Source organism: Lathamus discolor, chromosome 3, assembly GCF_037157495.1.
Source record: "Lathamus discolor isolate bLatDis1 chromosome 3, bLatDis1.hap1, whole genome shotgun sequence".
Lineage (NCBI taxonomy): Eukaryota > Metazoa > Chordata > Aves > Psittaciformes > Psittacidae > Lathamus > Lathamus discolor.
Window position 1 is genome coordinate 124,211,527 of NC_088886.1, and position 21,513 is coordinate 124,233,039.

Below are 21,513 nucleotides of genomic sequence, written 5' to 3' on the forward strand. Positions count from 1 at the left end.
TTCCACAGCATGCACATCTGGAGGGCTGATTTTACAGAGATAATCTCTGCAAGGTATGCTTATCCTCTTAGCACCCATCTCCTGCTTTGCACACTGTATGTTACTCAGTATATTGATGAAAAAGTCACTATCACAAGCACTGGATACTCTGATCCACCTCTTTGCTGATAAAGAAGTATTCTCCTCTGATTGAATATTGGCATCTTGTAAACAAAACCTCTTTAGATTAGCTGGGGAATATTTTAATTGCCTGTGTATTGGAAGACAAAGAGAACAGGACCTGAGTCTGAAGTCCATCTCTTCAGTTCTGAGAACTGGCCTGTGGGATGTCTTTGAGCTGTCTGCTTGGCAGCGTGTGCCTTGAGGCCATCCTCATTTGCTGTACAACCAGCCAGTGACTCATGCCTGAGGCATCATCCAGGGCATGCATGTTCTCATCCACCCAGCACACACAGAAGTTCATTGTGCCCCCAGGCAAGGCCAGCTGGGCTTTCTACAGATAGCACAGGCAAGCAAGTGGGAGCCTGTGTTGTTCAAACCTGCATTTTCAAATCAGGGTAAGCAAAAGCTCTCTTTCTCAGCTTTTCCCATTTGCCAATCAGGAACTGTGACACTGACTTTCTTTATTAGATATTTTGACATCTACGGAAGGGCTTTTTTCCATCTGTCAGGTATCTTAACCATGCAGAAAGATCTTTTTGGTTCTTTTGCTGGGCTGACAGCAAAGAAAATACTATCAGGGAGCAAAAGGATGACCTCTGTCTATCAAAGCTGGTTATCTTGGTAGGAAATGGATGGATAGATGTTTTGGGATGAACATGGGGTAGCTGTTGCAGGCAACATAATACATCTAAGAAGTGTGTGTCCATACTCTTCCTGCTTTAGGATCACCCAAAAACATTGATGAGTGGTGTATATGAAGATTTACATATTCATGCAGATTTAAAGATTCACTCTACATTAAAACCAAAAAATGTCATTGCTTCCTTACAGTAGCTGCAGCCCTAGTGTTTCTTACATCTTTGTTTTCAATCACAATTGTTTCATAATGTGATTGAAATTAATACTGAATTTCTGTTACAGACACTACAAAGCAAGTAGTGCTGCAAGACTGCTATTGGGCCTCAGCAGACTGATAAGGACAAAACCTCCTAACTTCAGGGTAAACACGCTACAGAGGAAAACAAAGGTGTTTCTGGGGACATAGACCTGAACAGAAGCTGAATATGAACAGGATCGATGAAGAGCTGGTGCTTGTGTTACAGCTGTTTCATGTCTGCGTTGGTGTTAATCCTTGGTTGTGCTTATTGATATTAAGTTCATCTTGTCTTGAGTTCAAAACAATTTCTGTAATTCTGTCAAAATATTCTGGTAGCTTTTTGTAAAGAACTATTTTCTGAATTTTGCAATTGCTTCCTTAGTTCAGCTTTTTGAAGGTTGACACTTTTAATTCTGAGGAAGGAAGTGCAGAACCTGTGTTAGCTTTTTTATTTACAAGAAAACCAAGAAAATAGTCTTTGTTCGTTGTAGTTTGGGAATAAGGTGCAAAGAAGGTAGGACGCTTCCAGGGGAGTGGAACTAAAGGTGAGGAAACTGCATTACCAAGGTCACTGTTGTAGGTGACATAACATCAACTTGAGTTAAAATGGAAGAAGTGACTGTGCGCCAGAATGGGACTGGTTTGAGCCAGGGTGTGAACTGCTTCTGGACCTGCTAGTGTTCAGGAAGAGTAAGAGCAGAATTAAGCTGTCAGCTCCCTGCAGCGAGTCAGAGTTCTCTTACGTGAGAGTTGATGAATGTTTCTTGCTAAGGGTCATGGAAAGTGAATGTTGTCCTGAAATATCCATGGAGGTGAATCCCAGTTGCTCTCGTGTCGAACCCTGCCTGGATCCAGTCCATGAACTTGAGCATCTTGTGGAGAGGGGAGGGATCTCTGTGTGTGTGTGTCATTTGCTGGGTTTGCAGTACATGTGCAAAGGTGGGGCAAAAGTAAACCACTGCCATCATCCCCACCTTTACTTAATGCAAAATGGCAGGTGCAAGAGATGGATTTGCAGAATGCTTAAGAGGGCAGATGGGCACAGAAGGAGCAGTGGGCTTGCTCCTCAGCTCAATTTGCATGGCATCTGGATGGCATTATGCTTTCAGAGGAAACCCAAACTGAGCTTTCTGCAGGTGAGGACTTCTCCTTGTACAGGAATATGGGATGTGGGAACATGAGACCATGCCTGGGTTTCCCTGTATGCCCCATCTAAGCTAGATGGATCCATCACAGTTGAGGGATGAGTCATCTGCACATAGGCTTAAAGGGATATTTAATGCCATGTTTGGCTCAGCAGGTCTGAAAATAAGTAGTTAATTTGGATTAAATTTCACAGTGATATTTAGGCTCCTAAAGAGGAATTTGGGTGCACTGCTAAGAATTAGGACCTTGAAAAGTTTCAAGATCACACTGTCAATCTGTGATGCAACTGTGTCTTGAAAATAGTTTTCTTCACCCCATTAGGCAATCTGATAGGACCAACCATGTTAAAAATGTAAATACATTGAAAGAAGGAGATAACACAGTGGAAGATTTCTTATGGCTAATGCAAAAGCATCCAAGCAGTCTCTCTCTGTCTCCCTCCAACCCTCTCTTGACGTACCCAGATGGCCACATAGTAAGTGCACTGTAAAAGACTGAGCCACAGCCTCCCGTTGCTGATCTCAGCAAGGTCTGGCTTGCTTGCTCTGTTTGTTCTGGATTTTCTCAGGCACAGCCAGTGTGCACAGCTCTAATTCTGACCACTGCTGTGATCTGAAGTCATGTGGGATGTTTCTCTTGCTGAGCCACCTCCAAGTCCCAAACTTCAAACAGTGCTCTGGCTGGAAATCTCACCCTTCAAATGTGGGTTTTGCTAGTTGAGAGCACATATAGAACAAGAAAGTTATTGCCAAGCATGATGCAGTCCCAAGGAATATACTGAATTTGGTTAGATAAACGGATGATGTAACCGGACCAGTTAACACCAATTGAAGACTTGGGTCTCTGTGCTTCAGGAACTCAGTCTTCTTAGAATGTGAAGCCTTACCTTGGTAATTTAGTGTTTTCCTGTTTTTTTACAGGTTTCCTTCTAACACCAGGTACTTTATGTGATATCCTGTGGGGCAAACAGCTCTACACTGAAAGTGACTTTCCTGTCCCCAGATTTCACTGGAGGGAATGATTCTCCTCAGTCCCCCCAGCATAGCAAAGTAACCTGTACTGTTCATAGAAGTGCAAGACCAGGAAGGGATGTGGGGAGGATTCTCAGCACCCATTCATGACATAGGAGCTAGGGACATTGACCCCTCAGCAGCATCCCCCCAATATCTTTATTCCTATCCTCCACAGGAGCCACATTCTGCTACCATAAGGATGTGGAAAGGCACAGGTGAAAGCAGACAGACGTGTCAGAAGCATTCTTCTAGGGGGAAGAAGGGTCACTGAAAACTGTCCTCCTACCAATACTCCTCAAGCTATGTCAGTGCTGGAACATGTTGTTAAGGGAAGGCCAGCAGTGAAGGATTTGCCAGCTTGGGACAGAGAAGTGCCTGGAAATGTGCAGGTTCTACTGTTTATTAATTTAGGTTGTAAGGGCTACTTAAGATCAACAGGGGTTGTCACCTACTTTGCATTTGTGCTGTGCCTGCTGCAGGGCTTAATATGGGGTGGGTATTTTGGAGATACCATTCACTGAACAGAAATTAGGGATCAGGACTTCCCGAATGGGAGTCCACATACACAGGCATAACGCAGCAAGTAACTTTGTAAGGCTGACTTCAATAAACAGGTCAGTACCGTGCCAACAGGTCCTCTCAGACAATGTTATGGGTTGCCCCTTATGGAGATCATTGAGGTGAAAATGCACTTTTCTACCCTACACTAACACAGAATTTGTTGAGCCTGAAGCCATCCTCCTCTTTTCCCTCTGCATAACTTTTAAATAAAATGACTGATGTATTCACATGAACTTAGAAAACATAAAAGCTTTTGTAATGTATGGGGCTGTTTGAATCAGTAGGTCGTCTCTCCTCTTCAAAGGTGTGTGGGAGCAAGATCAGTCTGTGCTGTGAAGGGTTTTTGGAGGAACCCAAGCAAGCCTGGAGCAGACAGGTACATTCATGTCTCTTAGAACAACATTGTGCAGAAGGACCACTTCAGGTGCCTGGAGTGGCATGAGAAGCGCAGTTAATTACATGGGGTTTAATTAAGGATGTCCTGTCTGTGTGATATATCAATTAGGGATGTGTGGTGTTCCAGACTGTGAAAGGCTTATTGCTGTAATGACAACTGTTCCTGCATAAAAATAGGTTTGGCATATACTGAGAGCTATACGCATTTATGGCTGCTGAGGGAGATCTGCTGTGTGTTTGGGCTGCAGAACTGGAATTTGCTAAGGCCTGGAGTTGTTTGGCTGAAATGAAGAGGAAGAAGGAAAATTTGTACCTTGTGGCCCTAATTATTGCAATATTCTTTGCAAACTTAATAATAAATTTCAGTGAAAACTCTCATAGTCAGAATGAGCAAATCATTCATACTCAGATGACCTGCTGCTTCACTGGGCTTTTGGATCAGGCATTTGAGTCAAGGAAGGCTCCTGCTGTCTTTATGGGCTTTGTTTAAACCTCAGATCCTCTGAAAGAAGCAAGCTTACTCTGAACCTTTGACTGCTGAGCATGGTATTTACATCTGCTTACATCCACTGAAAGCTGCACGTGCCTGCACTAACTCAGCCAGAGAAAGACCTGAAAATCCCCATTCCACTCAAAGGACAGAGTGAGATTTGGTTTCCATTCCTCTGCCAGGAATTCTCAGTCAAATCCTATGGAAAATAGTCCTATCTGAGTAGTAAATCTCAGATGCTTCTGCATGTTTATTCTCTATTTCCATCTCATTGGTCCGAGTTCATTTTTAACCTTTGATTAGAGCAGCTATGCAGGGGAGGCAGGCTGGGTGGGGTATGCAGGGTTTTTCTTCCTAGCTATGCTTTTTTTTAGGCCATCTAGCTAAAGAGCAGGGCAGATGGTGATAGAAAGATTGGCTTTGCTTAGCAGTGCAAATAAGTGGTCCCTCCTTCCCTCCCCTGAAAGTTTTGACTGGAACCAACTGACCTGGTTCTGCCTAAGCCAGCTCCACAGGGATGATAACAGCCAAGGGTAAAAACAAATGAAATACCTTCATGGTTGTAGTATGCGACAAAGCCCTACAACTGTTTGTGTCAAATCAAGACCAGCCCATTCCTTGTTCAACGTAAAGAATTTATTGTGGTTTATGCAGTGCTAGCTCTTTGATCTCTGATCTTCAGGGTAGAAGTTGAATTTCTGGCCCTCATTCACCTTTAGGTGAGCTCCTGAAATGGGACCTGAATTGAGTCCAGTGTAATAACTAGATAGGGGTGGCTGCCATGGAGTGATGCCTTGAAAATTCCTGCAGTTTGTATTTTAGGCCATGTGCTGGGGGGGCTAATCTGCCTTTAAAGTAACTCCTTGCTTTCTCCAGGTATGAAAATCTTTTAGTATTCTTTATTAGAACATAGTGGTCTTGGATGAATTTGGGATCAGCCAATACACAGAGGGGTAGCGCTGCTTGTCTGCACCACAGCCAGGCTACCCTGCCTGGTGCCTGTCTTGGCCTCTTCATAAACAATAAGCTTTCTATAAGGCCTACAAGAATGAGGTGCTTTCCTATTCTGTGACTACAGATGTATGGAGAAAAAACTGCACTGTAAGTCAAACATTTTAATGTTGTGTGTTTTCCAAGAAAAGTCTGTACAGGGGATGGCTGCTCTCTTTTCCAAATGCTGCCCTCAGTTCTGATTCAGAGATGGCATTTCAGGGTCAGAATCTGGTCCCTAATCACAAATTTGCATGTCATTTTGGTCAGATTTATGTCTCTAATACCCTAAAAGCCAAAAAAAAAAAAAATGGGGAAGGAAGATCCAGGGAACTACAGGCCAGTCAGTCTCATCCCAATGCCCGGCAAGATCATGGAGCAGATTCTCCTGGAAGCTATGTGAAGGCACATGGAAAATAAAGAGGCAATTTGTGACAGCCGGCATGGCTTCACTAAGGTCAAATTGTGCCTTACACACTTGGTGGCCTTCTACGATGAGGTTACACTGCTGGTGGGTAAGGGAGGAGCAACTGACATCACCTTGGACTTATGCAGTGGTGGTTAACTGATCTTTAAGGTCCCTTCCAACAAAAACTATTCTATGATCCTTCCTGCAGAGAAACTTATGGCTTCCCCGTATAGGTCCTGTACCATTCCTATCTTGCCCCAGAAAGGAAGTAACGGGGAGCAGTCTGGCCACCAGAGTACAGTATGTTCCTGGTAGACTTCTTGGGAACAAAGGAGAGCAGGTAGCAGGGCATAGGCAAGATGAACCACAATGGATGTAGTTTATATTAAACGTGGCTGTTACCTGAGGTTTTGGCTCTGCATTACCTCCCATAAGCTGTTGGAGGGGCTGATTTGGAGACAGGGTGTCAGGCAGAGTCTTCCAGTTGTAGGTGCAGGTTTTGACCTCTGGCAGGTCGTAACTGTGCACTCACCTAACCACAGGTGATCGCTTTCCTGGTAAAGTATTTACTCTTAGCAACATTACTACCTGCTGCAGAAGTTAGAATCAGAGTAGTTAGGGTTGGAAAGGACCTTAAGATCATCTAGTTCCAGCCACCTTGCCATGGGCAGGGACACCTCACACTAAACCATCCCACCCAAGGCTTCATCCAACCTGGCCTTGAACACTGCCAGGGGTGGAGCACTCACAACCTCCCTGGGCAACCCATTCCAGTGCCTCACCACCCTAACAGTAAAGAATTTCCTCCTTATATCCAATCTAAACTTCCCCTGTTCAAGTTTGAACCCTTCACCCCTTGTTCTGTCACTACAGTCCCTGATGAAGAGTCCCTCCCCAGCATCCCTATAGGCCCCCTTCAGGTACTGGAAGGCTGCTATGAGGTCTCCACACAGCCTTCTCTTTTCCAGGCTGAACAGCCCCAACTTCCTCAGCCTGTCTTCATACGGGAGGTGCTCCAGTCCCCTGATCATCCTCATGGCCCTCCTCTGCACTTGTTCCAACAGTTCCATGTCCTTTTTATGTTGAGGACACCAGAACTGCACACAATACCCCAAGTGAGGTCTCACAAGAGCAGAGTAGAGGGGCAGGATCACCTCCTTCAACCTGCTGGTCACGCTCCTTTTGATGCAGCCCAGGATACGGTTGGCTTTCTGGGCTGCAAGCGCACACTGAAGCCGGCTCATGTTCATTTTCTCATCGACCAGCACCCCCAAGTCCTTCTCTGCAGGGCTGCTCCGAATCTCTTCTTTGCCCAATCTGCGGCTGTGCCTGGGATTGCTCCGACCCAGGTGTAGGACCTTGTACTTGCCACCGTTAAACTTCATGAGGTTGGCATCAGCCCACCTCACAAGCGTGTCAAGGTCCCTCTGGATGGCATCCCTTCCCTCCAGCATATCAACCGGACCACACAGCTTGGTGTCATCGGCAAACTTGCTGAGGGCGCACTCAATCCCACTGTCCATGTCAGCGATGAAGATGTTGAACAAGACCGGTCCCAACACCGATCCCTGAGGGACACCACTCGTTACTGGTCTCCAGCCGGACATCGAGCCATTGACCACAACTCTTTGTGTGCGGCCATCCAGCCAGTTCTTTATGCACTGAGTGGTCCATCCATCAAATTGATATCTCTCCAATTTAGAGACAAGGATGTCATGTGGGACAGTGTCAAATGCTTTGCACAGGTCCAGGTAGATGACATCAGCTGCTCTACCCCTGTCCATCAGTTCTGTAGCCCCATCATAGAAGGCCACTAGATTGGTCAGGCAGGATTTCCCCTTAGGGAAGCCATGCTGGCTGTCACCACGCACCTTGTTGCATTTCATGTGCCTTATCATGCCTTCCAGGAGAATGTGCTCCAAGACTTTGCCAGGCACAGAGGTGAGACTGACTGCTCTGTAATTCTCCAGGTCATCCATTTTCACCTTCTTGAAGATGGGGGTTATATTACCCTTTTTCTAGTCGTTCAGTTCAGTTCTTGGGGTCTTTGCCACTTCCCTCATGCCAGTGGGGATGTGGCATATGTAACCAGACCAGTATCTCCTGCCTTCACTGTGCCAACCCCCTGGAGATGTCACTCAGTCACTGCTAGGTGACATGGCAGCTGGCAAATAGCACATTTAGTGAAAAGCTGTAAAACTGTAGTAGCAGACCCAGCGTGTCTTTCAGCAGTTATCACACAGAGTTTAAGAACAATGTGCCATTAAACTTCACACCAATTAAAGGTCAACAAAGCAATAGCGTATTCAAGTTTGTTGGGTGGCTCTGAGGCAGAGACTTCCTATTGACAAATATTTGGTGCACTGAAGTGATATTTCATCAATGCCATCTGTGCATCAAACTGCACATCAGATGGTAAGGCAGAATTTGTAAGATGTTTTGGAGCATGCCAGCATCCCAGGCCTGGCAGCTGTGATTAGTGCTGCTCTGGTGGCCTCCATAGACAGACAGTAGGACAGGCCCAGCAACACTTCTTCGGTGACCTAAAAGATGTAAAATTCACAACACCAAGTGAGAACTGCTGGTAACAAACAGTTCATGCTGGTGCTAGACAGTTTAGGTTGGAGCATCTCAGTTTGCAGTGTGACGCTGAGCTGGGAAAAGAGGCAGCATGAAAATACGGAAGTCTTGCCAGTCAGTAGCCACTGTGGAAGAAATGCATTTTACAAACAGCTTTATTTGCAAGGCATGATGCTGTCACCAGCACCTTCAGTGCAGCCATAACTATTGGGAAAGTCAAGTCTCCCTGTAGAATGGACTGTTCTTTATCTTAGCTGATAAGCTAAAAATAAAGCTTAGGAGCTATTACCCCACTAATTGTTCATAACAGCATTTCTATAGCTCTCCCTTAACATCCTGCAGGATATATTGATTAGTATAAGCTTCCAGCTGTGCTACTGAACACAAATTAAAGTCATGATCTTTGACGTGATGAAGGTGAGTTGTACAAATGTCATCTTTTTCTTGCTCCTGCATTTCCCCATTGGGCTCCATTTATCTCCTCTGATGATAATATGGTGTCTGGGAGAGGGTCAGCCAGACATGTTCGTTCTTCACATAACTTGCTGGTCTCCAGTTCTCATTTGCTTGGATGTGTCAATATGACTTCCAGATGTTGTGACAGATCAAGAAAGCTGCATTTCTTAGCCAGCTTATTCTGTAGGCAGACAAGGCAAGATGGAGAGGGTTTTTGCAATAGGATTTTTCTGGTGCTGACAGAGGAATCCTGCGGGATTTAAAAAAGCGCAGAAATCTCATTCTTAGTGATTTTTTTCTGAAGCAGCTGGAGGTTTGTTGGTAAAGGAAATATGCATGGGTTTTCTTTTGGTTCACTCACTTCTGCTGCTTTGAGTACAGGTATAGCTTCCTTGGCAGATGATATAAACTTTGCAAATGGCAAGAAGCCTTTATTGTTAGCCAGGCATGTACAGGAAATACATAGCTTTCTGTGGTTTATTAAAACCAGTTTTTAATAACTTTTCTAGTGCAACTGATGGGAAGGAAAAACTCTGTAGTCACACAGAAGAGGATTCCAAACTGTCTGCATTTGGGGAAATAGATTTATGTAGTAGTTAACATGGAGCTGTTTCAGCAACCATTGTGAAAAACTGTGATGAACTGCAGTCAAGATTCAAAAGACATCAAGCAAGTCTCTCCATCAAGGGATGGCCATCAAATAATGTAAAAAGCAATGAAAGTGAGGAGAAAAATCTTCTGATGCAGAACTTCACAGCTGGGGAAAAAAATTCCTCATGCATCGCTATGGGGACAGGGATGCTGCAGAAGACCATCAGAGCTTTTGGAGCTTACCCTAGGAGGAACTGGTATATTATGGTGACTTGGAGCTTTAAAATTCCATTTCATGTGGTCCAAGACTGAAGATAAATTTGTAGGGTAATCTTAGAGATGAATGCATTTCCATATATAGATAAGTAGCCAGTTTGCCCTCTGATGTAAATGAGCATAGATCCATCATCTCAACAGTAATGGATATACTCCGATGCAGTGACCTGGCATGTAAGATTTACAAATGTACAAAATCCATCTTTCAACTCTAGCATGGCACCCATGTAACTCAACTGGCCTTATTTGGCTCTGCTAGCGTTAACCCCACTAAGTACTTTGCATTTCATCTGTAAGCAGCTTTTGGTCCTCCATTAGTTCCTTTCCCATACATGGATCATTTATTTTTTTTTTTTTTAAGGTACACTTCATTAAAACAATGTTGCAAACAAGAATGAGAAAAAACACAGAAACTGGGGCCTGAGTAAAGTCTAAATGCTGCAACCATTTTACTTACACCCATCTTTTTTGAAGAAGATTAATCCACACCAAATAAAGTAAAGTTGCCCAAAGAACATCATATAAATATTTGAGCTCATATAAAATGTGTGGTTTTAATATTAGAAGAACTATAAGACATATGTGCCAGATTCTCTGCTGTAGTAACTAAGCACAGCTAAGCTGATTTACACCAGCTGAAGGTCTACACAGATGTTCAGAGAAGGGTGGATGGAGAAATCTTCCAGTTACATGTAGTTTAGATTGACGACTACTTCCCAAGCTCAATAGTTCTTCAGAGATGGAGCAGTATCTCGTAAGCCATCCAGATGTAAATATCAAATCCCCATTATTTTCCATGGATGCCAGGAAGTAGAAAGTAGACTCATTTTGCAATGCAGGTGAATGTCACAGGAATACTGTAAACCTACTGAGATACATATATGCGACTCTGAAAACAGGATCTGAGAGGCATCCATGGTGAGGTTTTCGGGAGACATGCAGTTATGTTGTACCACAGTAAATGCAGGAACCTGATATGCAGGGGGGAAGGGAGGCAGAGTAAGGTCAGACTGAGCCTGAGACTTATCTAACTGGCCTGAGGGAAGGGCAGGGCAGAGCAGAGGAGAACCCTCTGTCACCACAGTGAAAAGGAGAGAGAGAAAAACATGCTACGCTTGGTCATATCCTCCAAGAAGCCCCCCCTTGGCTCTGCAGTAAAGCCACCTCAGCCTTGCTGAATGGGAGACTGCCTGCAACCCTGGGAAATACAAAGGGCAAATGGAAAGAGTTAGCACATACCATTGCTGCTCTGTGGAAATGTTTGCTTAGAAAAGCTTGAGATTATGCAAAGATACCAAGGTGACAGCACTGTGAGATCAGATAAAAGACGAAGCCTCAACCCTTGCAACTTCAGGAATTTTGATGTCCCATTAGCCATAGCTGAACTGAGGACAGCACATGTCGCTTGCTGGAAGGTGTGCTGTAGAAGAACTGCCGCATCTGCTTGCCCCACTTTTACCCATGTCACTTGCATTATAGCAAGTATTGTGCTTTTCTCTGAACATTCCCCCGCTTTAGGGAATGTTACTCGTGATGCCCTTCTTTAGTGAGACATGATTCACACCAGCAGGTGCCTCACTGATTAAGTTCGCACTTGTCTGATGTCTTCTGTGTATTTCAGGGTGAATAACATGTCTTGGGACGTGTGTGAAGCAACAGAGCTTTCCCTGCTTGTGTAGAATAAGGAAAGAGATGTCACAGTCTGTAATGCGTTCTCTCTCAGATCCCTGAGAAGCTTTTTAGAGTCCCAGAAGCCCTGGCAGAATGAAAACATGCAGTATCTTTGAGCTAAGGGCATACTTTGGTGAGCTTTGGTGTGCCAGTTCAGCTGCTTTTGGGGCAAAATTTGGGCTGCCCACATCTGGTGAGAGAAAGCACCTAATGAATATAACATCAGGTCTTCCTGTTCTTGCCCTATTTAGCTGGTATTTCTAGGGACAATAGTTGTCCTCAACAGTTTCCAAAGGCTTCTGCACATGATGAATCTCAAGGTTATGCTCAGAGATGGTGTAGCTGATTTTATGTTGTGCACCCAGTAACCACATGCCTGCTTGAGGACTTCTCCTTGGCTTGTAGGCTTCACCTCTTGACCTAGTTTTCAAGCAGGAGTTAAACTATAACTAAATTGCGTTTCAGGTCGGTACAAACGGAGCCTGAGGCACTCTCTGCATTTTCCTCAATTAAAACAGAGAGTAGAAGCACTTTGGACAGTGGACCAGATCTCAGAGAGACGTGACGTGGCCAGAAAAGCAGCTCTGCAGGCTGGACTTATATGCTCTGGCTATGGATCTCATGGTTTAGAGATAAGGAATACAGGTTATTTCTGACTGTGTTCTGTAAGAACTGGGGTGGCATTCCAGAACTTTTTATATGGTGAGCCTTTACTTCAAAAAAGTGGTCAGGAACTAGTTCTAGTTTGTGCTTCCATATTTCCACAATGCTGATCCCTGTGAGGACACCGTGTGGGATAGAAGGGTCCTAGGTTCTAGCACATTATATGGACTAAAAAGAGGAGTATTTGCATTAAGATGCTGTATACAGAGCCTGACAGGGCAGTTGAGGAAAGAAAAGCAGATAGAGTGACTTCCAGGCGCACTGTGTATCTCTGGTTTCCCTATGTTGTTCTCCCACAAATCTGGCCAATCTCTAGTTTTTGTTGTCTGTTTGCAAGACAGGATAATTACAATAAAAAAGAAACAGCAACAAAGGCTGTCTGCTGTCCTGACTTGCTAGGATGTTTTTTCTCAGATGGAAAGAAAGTGTAGTAATGCGACAATCAAGGTTTACACTGCTCAAAGTACATTTCTTCCTCTTGTAATGTTTTTCCATGGGTACATCTGTAGAGCTTTCAAAAATACTGTGTTCATATGTGGCATTGTGAGATATACTTCAGTTTTCACTCTAATGACACCTCTCCATGGGGTGAACTAAGCCCAGTAGTAACTGCCCCTCCCTCATCTGAAACAAACTTGTTCAAATGATGTGGCAAAACATTTTGAATTCCTCTGAATGTTGAAGACCTGGTAGAGGGGGGGCACTTCGAATCTGCTGATACTGCTGGCTGGAGGGAAGGTTTTTCAGGTCTTGGCTGATTTTCACAAACATGTAGATCTTGGCAAGCCTTTGTCTTTGTGATGGAGAGAGGCGGCCTGTGTGAAAACATTAACATTTGCAGAATAGCTTTGCTGCTTGTGAGAGCACCTGCAACTATAATTCACTTGCAACAGGTTTCTTTTCCTGGGCTTCCCACTTGGATCCTGATTCCTAAGCACTCCACTGCTTCGGGTGGTGGAGGGCCCACCTGGGGTATGGACCTTCCACTACGTGTGGAGACCAAGTGACTGCAGTCAGACAGGGGGGCATGGGGTGCAAGAAGCAACAGAACCTGCAATTCTGGGTGGTTTTCTTTTGTGCTTGCTTTTTTTTTTTTTTTTTTTTTTTTTTTTTAAATCCTGATTCTGAGAATATTGTGACAGTAACAAAAATCACATGGATAAATGTGATCAAACTTCATTTGATGGGAGAGACAGTAGAAATTCCAAGCAGTATATGAAGAACTGGAGGGGAGGGATTCTGTTCCACTCAGAAATAGCATCTACGTTTGTGCTTTTTATTGAAATAACATTTCTTGCTGGAATGCTGGCAGCTCAGCTCAGGCCCCAGCTCTTCCTTTTCTTCTGCATTACTGTCTGCTCTGATGTTACAGTTTAAAGCCCGCCCAGCTGCTGGTAACAGTGCAAACTGTCCTGCGGGATTTTGGAAAACATCTGTGCTTTTCTTCACTCAAGCTTCTAAAATGGTTGTGCAGCAGTGGCACTGAGTGTTGCACAGATGCTGTTCTGCAGCCAGCCGGGATCAGTGGTTAATATATACACGGAGACTGTTTTGGGAGACATGCGTTTAATGTGCTGTATGCAGACATTCACCCTGCTGGTGTGCAGTCACCTGGAAGGATCTGGGATTGCAGCTGTTGAAATGCTGCACCGCAATATTAGGTAACATGTAGAAGAGAAGAAGTAAACAGAGTCCTGCTGAAGTCTGTATGAGCACATAGTAAATAACTGCTGTCACTCACAGCCTGCTCTGCGATTCTTGCTGACTCTCACTTTGAATTTATTGGGAGGTCCTTCCTCTTGGAAGAAGTCCCTGATCCCTCTTTTGGCTGGAGCAGGTTTGTTCATCTCTGTCTGTTTGTTCTCCTTAAGACACTAAGGAGAGAAGGCACTTTATTGCTCAGCCCTTCAGGCCATCCCTTTTCTTCCTCTGGGTATTTTCAGGACTTGGGTTTTCCTGCATTCTCAGGTCCCTCCCACCACCCCACATTTCCAATAGATCACTTTTGGCCTATGTGTGCTCCTTCCATTCTTGACATCTGCAACTGGGCAAAGAACCAATTTGATCAGATGTACCAGATGCAGCTAATGGGAAAGCTGAAATCTCCGAGGTGCATACAGTAACAGGGGAGAGTGGACAGGCACAGAGCTTTGCTGGCTGTCTGTGTTTTTACCTTTGCAGTCACACCAAGCTACAAGCTTGAACATACATCTGGGAGCAGAGACAAATCTGGGACAAACTTCCCTTCCAGCCTAAAATACATTGATTATTTAGGGCAGGTAAAAGAATAACACTGTCAGTATCTTGGTCTTAGGCAGGAGGCATAATGTGTCCTGTACTTGTTTGGAAGTGTAAATTATGTTCAGCTTTGGGAGTGCTCAGAAAAGTTTGCAATAGTTAATGTGATTTTTGTGAACTGGAAATCTGCTATTTATCCTGATTAATTTGGGGTAGGGGAGTTGATTCAGGAGTTAGACTCACCAACTCATCTGGGCTCCTTGACTCGTGGTGCTGGTTATACACATTCATACCACAGTTTTCCCTCACATTAATTTTTGCTGAAGAAACACTGAAATATATCTGACTTGGTGGATCAGAAGTGAAGATTCTTGGTTTTGCTGTTTCTCAGTTTTTCTCTCTGCAAAATGTTGCAAAGGTGCTTGGATAGTACTTTCATAGTACACTTTGAAAATATGCTGATAAAATAAACCATGCATAATGCCTACGTGTAATGCTTTGCAATGCATATAGACTCATAAAGACCTGTCAAGCTACCACTTGGTGGACAGAGGCAAGCTGGGCAGATCATCTTAGTATCTCTGGGAGGTGTTTTGATGCACAGTTTGCAGTGTCTGTGGAAGTGGGGGCTGGCAGAAGGGCAGCAGCAGCTCCCCCTTCTTTCCTTAGGACAAGGCACCACAGGTACAACTTCTTCCTGACAGTGGTGGTCAGTTACCTTCTTGCACTGTAAGGGACTTCTAGATCCCTTTCATAGGTCTGTGGTGTAGTGATTTTCAGAATAACTTCTGCCCTCCTCCTTGCCCAGGACATGATTGGCATTATTCTGTTAGCATCTGCAGCTGCAGTTCTCAAGATGCCTTACTTTTAAATTACATCTCGTCGATTTTGACAAGTCCAGCAATTTACTTTTTTTGGTTTTAGAATCATAGAATAGTTAGGGTTGGAAAGGACCGCAAGATCACCTAGTTCCAACCCCCCTGCCATAGGCAGGGACACCTCACACTAAACCATCCCACACAAGGCTTCATCCAACCTGGCCTTGAACACTGCCAGGGATGGAGCACTCACAACCTCCCTGGGCAACCCATTCCAGTGCCTCACCACCCTAACAGGAAAGAATTTCCTCCTTATATCCAATCTAAACTTCCCCTGTTTAAGTTTTAACCTGTTACCCCTTGTCCTGTCACTACAGTCCCTGACAAAGAGTCCCTCCCCAGCATTCCTATAGGCCGCCTTCAGATACTGGAAGGCTGCTATGAGGTCTCCACGCAGCCTTCTCTTCTCCAGGCTGAACAGCCCCAACTTCCTCAACCTGTCTTCATACGGGAGGTGCTCCAGTCCCCTGATCATTCTCGTGGCCCTCCTCTGCACTTGTTCCAGTTTTATGGTTATCTTTGCTAGGGAGGTCCTCAGCTGCAGACCCAAGTGATGCAAATTTTGGCTGATGTAGAAAGGCAAATAAAGTAGCAAAATCCTGTATTCAATAGGTCCTTTCCAACCCTAACTATTCTGTGATTCTATGATTCTATAGCTCTGCCTGTCTTCTCATAATAAAAAAATATCCATTATTTTGAGATCAATACGAAGTTTTATTTTGTAACTAGGAAAAACTGATCAAAACTCTGCTGAAGCTCAATGCAACTCTAGGGGGCAGTTGGGAGCTCTCAAACAACAGAGATTTGAGGAATCTGGTTTGCTGTCTTGAGTTTCGCTTGTTGTAAAGGTAGTTGTTTTCCTCCAAGTATCCTCAGCACTTCAGTGGGGCCTGAAACTGTTCTGCACTTCTGAAAATGAAGGGAAATTACTACCTGGCCTTCAGCACTCAGTATGTGGCTGGAATGTAGTTTGGATAGAGTCTTGGGCGACTTGGTGTAGTGTGAGGCATCCCTGCCCATGGCAGGGCGGGTTGGAACTATATGATCTGAAGGTCCTTTCCAACCCAAAGCATTCTATGATTCTATATTCCCAATCTCAAAATTAAGTCTATCATAATTGTGCGGACATGACTATTTACCCTGTTGAATGTGTTGCTGAATGCTGCCCTGTTGGAGATTGTTGATTGTGAGTTACAATAATACACGGGTTGAGAAAGGCTAACTTTTCCAGTTTTAAGTTTCCAATTTTCCAGCTTAAAATAAGAAGGGAAGACATTCTTGAAAGATCTCTCCAACATTGTTTTGGTGGAGCTGTGCACAACCGATGGGCTGGGGGAATATGAGTGTACTACTTTCTGTCTGGGAGCATCCTCTCCAAGTGGATGTGTTAAAGTAAACATGGATGGCTACAGGAGAATGCCATTCTTGCAGTCAAGGTAGTACAGTAGTCATGGCTCATTGCTGGGCACTCTTGGCCTCATTTTAATGTTTTTGCGCTTAATGTTTCACACCTGGATGGTATTTGTAGCAGATTTCCTCCAGCCTTGATCTCTTCCCACAGGTGGGTGTCTGGAGGTGGTTGTGGGCTCCAGTCTGCAACTCTGAAAACTTGAGACACCTTCTGGGAGGTGGCAGAGGAAAACCTTTGTCTTTGTTTGTAGTAAGCTGTCTTATATTCATATTTCCTTATATACTTCCTGTCTTATAATTCTCTCTATTGGGCCTGCTTCCCTTCTTGTGTTAGGCTCTCTTTCTTTATATTGTACTATTCAACCATCCACATCAGGACCTGCTTTTGCCTAAAGCCTTCCTGGATGTAAACCGATGCATCAGCACTAGACTAGCTGTTATTTAAGTTATACATTAATTCAAAGCTATAGTAGGATTCCATTACCCGACTGTAACAGATTACTTATAAATAGTAAAATACCTAGTGGTTTTGATTTTGTTACTCCAAAAAAAGCTCCAGTGTCTTAAAGCCAGACTGTTGCTAACAATCAATGACTGAGAACCAAAAGCAGTTAAAAAATACTTATAAGGAACTGATTTCTTCTCCTGAGGATTTGGACCCATCTTAAATACTATTCTATCATCTTCAGTTAAGAGTATATGTGAGAAATACGCCTTTCTTCAGAGTTGTTTGTGCTTATTTCAGGTCAACAAAGCAAGCACTCAGGCCATTCACCAAATAGGAAACTCTGCCAACTTATCGTGGGGTCAGCCTCATGGCTTTGTGAAAAAGAATAGGCCTTTTTGCAGTTTTTCAAAACCAAAAAAGGCATAGTGCCACCACCAGGAGTCTGCTGCACCTCGAGCCCCTTGTGAAACTGCCGTTTACCTTAGCGAGTCACAGCTCCCAAGTAGTAAAACTGTCATATTGTTCCTGTTTCCCAGTTCCTTATTTGCAATGTAAACATACATCCTTTTGGGAACTTGACCTTTTTCAGTGTTTGTGTTTGATTATAATTGAGGTATTTGCATAGGAGACCAATTTTCATTCTCTGCTCTTGTGGCAAGTACACCGTGTTTTCTATTAAAGGAGTCGGTTTTCTGATTACTCACGAAACTAAGGTTTACAGACAATAATGTCATAAAACATGCAAAGTTGTTAAACGTACGGGCTATTCTTTCATCTTATGGGCAGACCAGGATGTTAGAAGAGTCCTTCTCCAGTCTTCCAATTGCTGCTTGTGATTTGCCAATGCGATCAAAGTTCCCAGGCTCAAAGTTCTGCTTTGCCTCTTGAGACTGCTGTGTGAAGGGTTTCTATGTGTCTTCTCTCAGGCCTCCTGCCTTGCAAGCTTAACAAGGATTCAGGAGTTACGTCCTAGGCTCTCTGCATAAAATTGGTCAATTGTAGCAAAATGCTGGTGGGAGATGTGGGTTTCTTCTGCTGGTGTGGCACAAATGGCAGAAGAAATCCTGGGAAGGCTGGGCTTGAGTCAGCTGTGATTAATGGGCTCTTGGAGGTCCTGTGCCGACTCAGGTGATGATCAGTACCGGCTAAGTTGGCAAAAGGGATAAGCTCAATACCAGAGGAACTCTGGCTGCAGAGCCTCTGTGTCGGGGCTTGGAGTACCAGGTGGTTTAGCCTCTATGGGAGATGCATAGAAAGAGATGGTGGTGGCCTGGTATGACCTGCAGGTTGGCAGTGTCTCAGGAGGTCTCTGGTGCAACTCCCTGTTCTAATCACGGCTCACACTGATCTTAGATCAGGTTGCTTGAGCCTTGCAGACCTTGCAAGGCTTGTAGGTGGGCACAGAGCAGCTGGGTGGGCAGCTGGTTTTCTGGGGGTAGCTTGAGGCACACAGCTCCTTGGCTGACCCTTCCTCACAAGGCTGAGAGGCTCTGCTGCCCTGTGCTGGAAGTACAGGTGCCTGTGTAAGGAGGCAGGCTCCATGGGACAGCCTCTCTGACAGCCCACAAGATCCTACACTGTTTTCTTTTAACTGAGATTTTAAATCTCCCTTTCTTGCCAGGCGGGAGCCAACCCGGGGTGTGAAGGGACTCTGTCCCAGGAGAGAACGTACTGGCATGTACCTGGGGAGAATCTCGAAGTATGGGCTTTGTAGGACGTCATGCTGGTCTTACTCAGGATGTAGCTGTCTCATCCACCACAAACTCATGGGGGGGCTCTGGTGACACTACCCCCTCTGCAGCAAGCACTGAGCCGCTCATGCATCTTGCCTTGCTAAAGCTTGTTTTGCAGGCTACGATGTCACATGCCACTGAGTCATCCGGGGACAGTGTTGCCTAGGCCAGATCTCAGAGGGTGTTGTGCTTTGATCTTTTCTTCCCCCCAAATGAAAGAAACCACAAAGACTTCAACTCCCTCAGAAACTGCCATGAGATGAAAATCCTGCTGAAGAACAATAGCTGAAACATGGTTAGAACATGCTCTTATTTTTGTTTCTACGTGTTTCGTGCAATGTTAGGCTGTGGTTATGCTTGTGGATCACACAGTTCATTCCCTACTGTTACTGTGTGGCAGAAGCACTCCAGAGATGTGAGAGTGAGGAGGAGCCATTGCAGTCGTATGTTGGCTTTCATGCGCCTCAAGACAAAAACTCCTGTTTCAGCTGCCCTGAGCCCATAAATGACAGGATAATTGGGAAAACCTGGATGTAGCCTGCAGAACAGTTTCATACAGACTTCTCAGGGTCTGTAGGGCTGCTGATAGTTCATGGTGGGATCCATGTCTGTGCTGGCCACTGGTGCAGACACTTAGGATGGTATAATATCTCAGCATAGTGTACATGTAATTGCATTGCAGTTACAGCAGTAAGTTAAACCTAACAGCATTCATACTGCTAATCTTTAAATGTCTGTCTTTAAAAATTCTTCCGAGTATGCCCATGTCAGCCAGGCCTGGCCCAGAAAGTGAGTTTACCACCCCTGAAATGCCTCACAAGAGGACACAGATCTGATCCGTTGAGGATGACAAATACACCTGCTCCCCGTGGAAGTTGTTCTGCCGTTTAATTGTCATCCCCACAGTTAAAAATTAAGCTAAGAAGGGCTGTGTATGAGCTTATTACACTGAAGTTATTGCTTTATTTCTTCTATAAAATCTCTAGCAACCCAGGGTGCTGTGTGTTGAGGATGTGGCAGTCGGATGGATAAGCCCCCCGCCTGTCACAAGGTCAGCCTAGCCTTGCTGGCCCAGGCATACTTGCATCAGTCTCTCCTTACTCTTTCTGTGACCCAAACACCATCAAAGAGCACTGCTCATCCATAAAAATTAAGTTAATTATGGTCTTTATAAGGGAGTTTGATAACCTACCAAAGCAACATGTGTAAAGAACCACTTCTGCCTGGGCGGGGCTGCCAGGGAATGGGGGGACAAGCACTGAGGGATGCTTAACAGTCCCTTGGCTTGCTAATTATGCAAAGTCCCTGGAAAATAGTGAATGGCCGTTTCAGGTGCCTCCCTGAGCGATGTGGCCAAGGCTGCACACAATGCCTGTGGTGGTAGTAGGGCCGGGAGATAAACACCACATCCCAGTCTCAAAGCATCAGTCTTCTCTGCAAAGCCCATCAGGCTCTGCCCCTTCTCAGCCTTTCTTCTTGGACTTGAAATGAACAGTTCCTTTTCTTAATTTGCGACAGGGAGAGGGGGAGCTTCAAAGGGCCACATTGAGCCGAGACTTTTCAGCCCCGCGTCAAAACCAAATGTTTCTTTCCCCGCTCCGTAGCAGCCAGGAGCTGCACCAGGTCCTCACTCCTGATCTTGCAGCTCCACCTGCTGTTGCTGCTCGCATCCCAAAGTTGGACTGCAAGGCACCCAAGCGGGTGTGTTTTCCTCCATGGAGTAAAGATGAGGCTTAGATTTGCATGCTCACCACAAGGGGCTTAAGGAATTGTGAATAAAGATTCATGATTTTGTTCTGCACTAGGAAAAGAATGATTCAGCTCTGATTCAGATGGAAGGAAAAGCTCAACTCTTGCTCCCATCCCACCATGTTCCCTTGTGGTCTCATCCCTTTACTCCACCCATGGCCTCAAAAGGAGATACCTGCTGGCAGAGCCTAGAATCAGACTTCCTTCACCCCCCAAGTGTAACCTTGTAGTTTTTAGTAAAATAAATTCCATGATTTTCAGGGTGGTAGGAGTGATAATTTGGGAATAATGTGGGACTATTAATTTCCTCTGAGAAAAGACCAGAAGTATTTGTAGCTATGAAGGGTAAAATGTTTATGGATTTGTTTTCTCACAAGCTCTTCTCCCCACAACTTTTCAGATTGCTTCCCTGCTGGATAGTGGAAGAATTTTAAGAGTCTGTTTAATTCCCAGTCTTTATTATTCAGAACTGGAAAAGGTTACAAATATCCCTTTTCAAATTAACCCTCTCCGTGCTCTGGTCCAGATTTTGGAGCTATTTTAATACTTGAAAATGCAGAGGTGTGTTCCATGCACTTTTCCCACTGATGCTGAATAACCTCCTCCATGCCAATGCTAAAACACCGTTAAAGCCAGCCCTCTCTGTCTCTGATCACTAAAGCAGGGCTAATATCCCTTAATCTCAAAGGAGGTCTGGCAGGATTAAAAAAAACACCAGATGTGGAGCTGCTGAGCTACCACAGTGAGGGACCCAGGGCATGCCCTTTGCAAGGAAC

At 44.7% G+C, this 21,513-nt stretch overlaps 1 long non-coding RNA gene across 1 annotated transcript in view; it reads left to right on the plus strand.

Annotated features, from left to right (window-relative positions):
- Nucleotides 1–4,515, plus strand: part of LOC136010380 (uncharacterized) — a 38,690-nt gene extending 34,175 nt beyond the window's left edge. The window contains exon 3 of the long non-coding RNA XR_010610861.1: nucleotides 1,084–4,515. This is a non-coding gene — a long non-coding RNA (uncharacterized LOC136010380). The remainder of the gene's footprint in view (nucleotides 1–1,083) is intronic.
- Nucleotides 4,516–21,513: the final 16,998 nt, after the last annotated feature.